Below are 6,000 nucleotides of genomic sequence, written 5' to 3' on the forward strand. Positions count from 1 at the left end.
CGGTTGTAGACGTTCTGAGACGGTACTTCCGGCAGTCTTCCGGGTGCTTCAAAACGCCACTGAGCAACTTCCACTGACATGAATAGCTGGGGGGGCGGAGCTTCGCGCCAGTTCAGTCTCTATCCTTTTATATACTCTATGGGTTATCCTTCCAAAACTGCCAGTGTTTTTCCAGTGAAAGCCTTAATTTGAAGCACCACCTTCTGGGTAGGTGAACAATCGTTTCAAAACTTTTGAAAAAAATAAAAATAAATCAGACCTGTGTGAAGTGAGTGGTGCTGTACTGTACTTGTGCTGTGCTGTGCTGTACTGTACTGTACTGTACTGTACTGTACTGTACTGTACTGTACTGTACTGTACTGTACTGTACTGTACTGTACTGTGCTGTGTTGTACAAGCCCTCCTCCCTGGCCTGTGTGTTAGGCTGTGCAACAGTGACACTTGGTGGTGAATAAAGGCTATAACGCTATTTTCGTGCTCGGACACAGACACATATACACACACATATACACAGTAGGAGTGGTTGCACCACTCAAAAATAGCACAACCAGATCTCCACATGTGAGACGTGAACCGGATGTAGGAAAACGCTGTTGTGACAGACAATTGTCTTTTCTTAAAAAAATCAAAAAAAATCAAAAAACAAAACCTGCATTACCCACTTCAGCCCTACATACATTTCGGCCATTTGAAAATAGCCGATCTACAAGTTCACAATGTGTCTATTATTTCAAAAGATCTTTAAACATTTGAAATGTTGAAATAGGACATTGTGCACAATGAGTACTTTCTACTCATGGTACCATTTTGATACCAATACATTTGAACCAAGTACATTTTGAATACCGGACTTTTACTTGTAACAGAGTAGTTCTACATTGCAGTAGCCTATTGATACTTTTACTTACGATAAGTCAAACATGTGAGTACTTTTTCCCCCACTGATAGAATCACACATAGCTGAGCGGAAACGACCAGGCGTCAGTGTGAAAGGGCGTATGAGACATACAGTTGGAGGCCATTGATATTGTCCTTTTCTTTTTGCTGAGGTTTGCGTGATCTGCGCAAAAGGACAGTTAACCCATTTTGGGCGGGAACCCCTTTTGGTGTTTTAAACATTGTTATAATTTAGCTATCGAAAAATAGCAGATCTACAAGCTCATAGCGCGCCACCGAGTGGCGCGCTACGAGCTTGTAGGTCTGCTATTTTTGAAAAATCGTGAAAATATTTATTTCAGAAAACTGGAGGATTTAGAAGGATTTTTTTTAAAATTTTGAGGTCAGGCCTAAATGGGTCAAATGATAAGGGACAATATCGGTGGCACCCAACTGTAATACATCATGCTGAGAAATGCACACAACACTCTTTGGGTGCGATTGTGAGTCCATGCGCAGCCTGCAGGCTTAAGACACCACAGGGGATATATTTTTTTTTAAATAAATGGAGAAAGGTCAACCGTTGAGTTGTGGTCAGCAGGATGTGTTCTAATGAAGACAATCTCCCAGTAGTGACAAATAGAGCGAGAAGTGTAATTACCCAGCACCCTTGGGGCGAAAAGAAATTAATCCATTTAGGCCTGACGTCGAAATAAAAAAAACGTTACCTTTGAAAGAATATATACCTATTCAAAGATTTGTGCCGCATTTTTTAGATTTTTCAAAAATAGCAGACCTACAAGTTCATAGCGCGCCACTCGGTGGCGCGCTATGAGCTTGTAGATCTGCTATTTTTCAATAGCTAAAGTATAACAGAATCCTTGAAAAAACAAAAGGGGTTCCCGCCCAAAATGGGTTAAGAGAAGGGAGACGAACGCCTCATTGCGGTCTGGAGTTCAGTTTGAAATAAAAAACTAATTGCAGCGAACACTGTTTTTTTTTTTTTTTCCAGAATGAAGTAAATAGCAGATAGAACTGTCGGACGCCATTGGTAAAGGATTTAGCCGTTGGCACTGTGATTTGTCTGTACAAGCCCTACTGACCAAACAACCCAGGTGGCAGCTAGGACCCCGGCCAATAATAATCAGGTTATAGCTTAAGGGGCCGTGTGTCCACAGGAAGCCTTCTTTATGGGCGGAGGGGTGTTTTGGATTATTGTTGCTGTCGGGGTTTTCTGTTTCTCTTTTGGTAAATCAATGCCTTACTTGAGTGTCACATCAAATGTATGTACAGTATGTATGTATGTATGTATGTATGTATGTATGTATGTATGTATGTATGTGGCATGTAACGATATATCGTATATATATTAATCCCAATGATATTAATCGATTTAAAAACATTTTTTAAACTAATTTGACAGAAATGAGGCAGACTCCATGCCATCACTTTAGTACTGCAACGGGGAGCTGTGTGTGTGTGACTGTGCCCATGTGATCGTTGTTGATGCTCATCAACCCATTTTGACCTGAGATCAGATTCTAAAAATGTCTTCTACATCCTGACAGTTTTCTGAAAAAGCTATGTTTCTATGTCAGTCGTTCTTCGATTTTTCTAAAATAGCAGACCTACAAGCTCATAGCGCGCCACTCGGAGCTTGTAGATAGCATAACATAATGCTAACACCAAAAGGGGTTTCCACCCAAAATGGGTTAATACATCATGGTCCAAAGGCCATTATGTTTCTGCACTGTCAAAAGTAATGCTACTTTTGCAATGCAGTTAAATTAAAAAATCTGAAAAAGCTCGCGGGGAAAGATAAATCATTAAAAAAAAAATTTGGGGGCATTTTTCTGGAAAATATTTTTTGTTTAAAATATCATGAAAAATCGTATCGTGAACCTCATATTGTGATACGAATCGTATCGTGAGTTGAGTGAATCGTTACCTGCCTAGTATGTATGGTATGGTATGGTACGGCACGGCACGGCACGGCACGGCACGGCACGGCACGGCACGGCACGGCACGGTACGGTACGGTACGGTACGGTACGGTATGGTATGGTATGGTATGGTATGGTATGGTATGGTACGGTACGGTATGGTATGGTATGGTATGGTACGGTATGGTATGGTATGGTATGGTATGGATGTCTGTATGGATGTACAGTATATCGATGTAAAGGTACATAACACACAGATGATAAATGTGGGGCATTTGCCCAGCTTTCCCGGTGTTGCTAGGGGTTATTGCGTGACAACGTGTCACAGAGGATCAACGTGTTCAGGTTTCGACACCCAGCATGTGGCTGAAATAGGCTCTCTCTCCCTCAACCTCCCTCCCTCCAATGTTTCTCCACTGGCGATTAGGTTGGGTCTAATGTCACGCACCACAGAAACCGTTGCCCATCATCGCCGATTCGCGAACATGATTTGGGCAAAATCATCTCCACATTAATGATCACAAACCTCTTGGCGTCACTTGAGCTGTAAAAAATATCCGAAAAGCTATAAAGTCACCGTACCAACGTTGATAAGGCAGTATTGCGTTATTTTGAAACTAGCTCGTTTCTAATTACGTAAAAAAATTGAAATCATTGTATTTTTCTTTAAAACCTCCATTGATCCAAGCCGGAACACAAACACACCGTGGATCTTCTTTTTTACTTATTTCATTATTATTATTATTATTATTATTATTATTATTATTATTTCCTTAGTTTACTGTCTGACAGTTTTGTCAGACAGTAATTATAAGCTTTTAGCTTCAGCCTACACCTTTTCGGGCCACTCAAGTGTATAATGTATTATGTATTGTTATACATGTGAAAGGTTCGAAATAAACTAAACTAAACTAAACCAAAACTATCTGGATAACATGTGGACGGTGGGCACGACACGTGCCCATTACACAGACGCTGCTTTACACCACATTTCCATGCCGCTGTCTATCTTCAACGAGATTGAAAAATCTAGTCGTTCAAAATGTGCCACCTGCTCGCCACGCGTGTGTGTATTTCCGTTTCTCATTCCCGTGTCATTTACTGTAATTTTCTCACCGAGACGTGCTTCTTTATGCACTCCATAGGATCTGTGCTGGAGGTGTCAGCCTCTAAATTGTCTTTTCTTCTCGGCAGATGTCACTTCAGTGACGAGACGTGAGACAATGTAACACATTTTACGCTGGCGTTCAAGCACATGTGCACGCGCGTGCACGCCAGGTGAGAACGACGGGCCCAGATGGGACGTGACAGTCTCCATGCAGTCACGTTGGCTCCGCCGTCGTGGGCGGTCTATATGTGGAGGACGTGTTGATTGAGAGAAGTTTCTTCATCTTCTGATCTACCAGTATTATACAGTACATACTGTATAATATTATATAATATATTGGGCGGCTGTGGCTCAGGAGGTAGAGCAGGTCGTCCAATGATCCCTGGGTCGGCGGTTCGAATCCCGGCTCCTCCTGTCCACATGTCGAAGTGTCCTTGGGCAAGACACTGAACCCTACATTGCCTCCAATGAGTCGGTCGGTGTGAGCTCGCCACCATTGGTGTGTGATTGTGGGAAGTGAGGACGTTGGCGTCGACTGTTCGCCGCTTCACCTCCCAATGTATGAATTAATGAACCATTGTAAAGCGCTTTGAGCACTTGGAAAAGCGCTATAAAAATGCAATTCATTATTATTATTATACTGTAGAGCAGACCTGGGCATTGTACGGCCCGCGGGCCAAATACGGCCCGCCGGCTAACTCTGACCGGGGCCCGCAAAAGATTACTTGATAATTAGAAAATAAAACATACTTTCATTACCATTATGGGTGGACTAAAACCGTATTGCTTTTATTTTGAAGCCCATGTATTCTCACACTGCACGCAATCTGCACGTCAACTGTGCACGTGAATTCTTCCTTAATTCCTTCACCCCCCTCATATGCGAAAATGTCGGCTTTTTGGATTTATTGGTGACACAGCGTCGGTGAATGCAAATAGACATGAAGCCCAGCTAAGCATGCAGCTCCACAACACGGTAGGGCAGGCGCATGATTACCAAACTTCCTCGCAGGAGGACTAGTTAAATCCCATTATGCTTTATTTAACCCGCTCTATAACCCGCCTCGCCAATAAAGTTAACTTAAGATATGCTGCATCATACGGCGGTGTTGCGCCCCGAATGTGGCATGCTTCTGATGTTCAGAACGGTTGGGCGATGTGCCGTGAGCTTGTGGATCGTCTGTTTTCGGCACACGAGTCGACACCGTTGTACCACAAAGTAAATCTGGCAGAACGTGCACACATCAATGCCTGCCAGGCTGCCAAGTCTCAGCAATATCATCACTGGTTGGCTTGTTATTGTGTTTTCAGAACGTCGTTGTTTAATGGTTGTGGGAGTGACTCAACACTCATCTCACGCTGATAGTAAGCAGCGTGCCATGTGGGATGTGAAAGTGGCACCTCCAGGGTCTGTCCAGACAGACAGACAGTGCCATTCCGACACTTTCTGAAAATACTTGTTTTCCATGGTTCTTTTCACTCTTTAGCCTTGCTAATTCTTCTCTTTTGTTACTGAAAACTTGTTTTCGACACTAAAAAAAAACCTTTGAAAATGCCATCCTTTCTCACTGACAAGTGACAACATTCTGACAACTTACTGACAATCTACGCCTACGGTCTTGCCAATGGCATGATGTGTGAAGTTCTCAACAGTGATGATTTCGTCAACTAAAACTAAGATGAAAAATGTTCATTGACTACCATTTTTCACGGATGAATTTTAATTATAACGAAATATAAACTAAGCCAATATGACTAAAACTATGACTAAATATATTGACAATTCTGTCAACAAAAACTAGACTAAAATGTTAGGAAAGGGACTAGTGGAGAAGAGAGAACCTTTATGCTAGGTTGCATTCTGAAAATAGCAGATCTACAAGCTCACAACGCGGCACGCTGGGACGCGTTGTGAGCTTGTAGATCTGCTATTTTCAGAAGGCAACCAAAGTGTCAAATCTGCCATTACGACGACATCAAGGCCTGCCAAAACACATTTTAGTTGATTAAATCAACTGTAGATTTAGTCGACTAAAACTAGACTAACACTAAAACATTTACAGATGACTAAAA

The sequence above is a fragment of the Electrona antarctica genome (genome assembly GCF_951216825.1).
Source record: "Electrona antarctica genome assembly, chromosome: 21".
Lineage (NCBI taxonomy): Eukaryota > Metazoa > Chordata > Actinopteri > Myctophiformes > Myctophidae > Electrona > Electrona antarctica.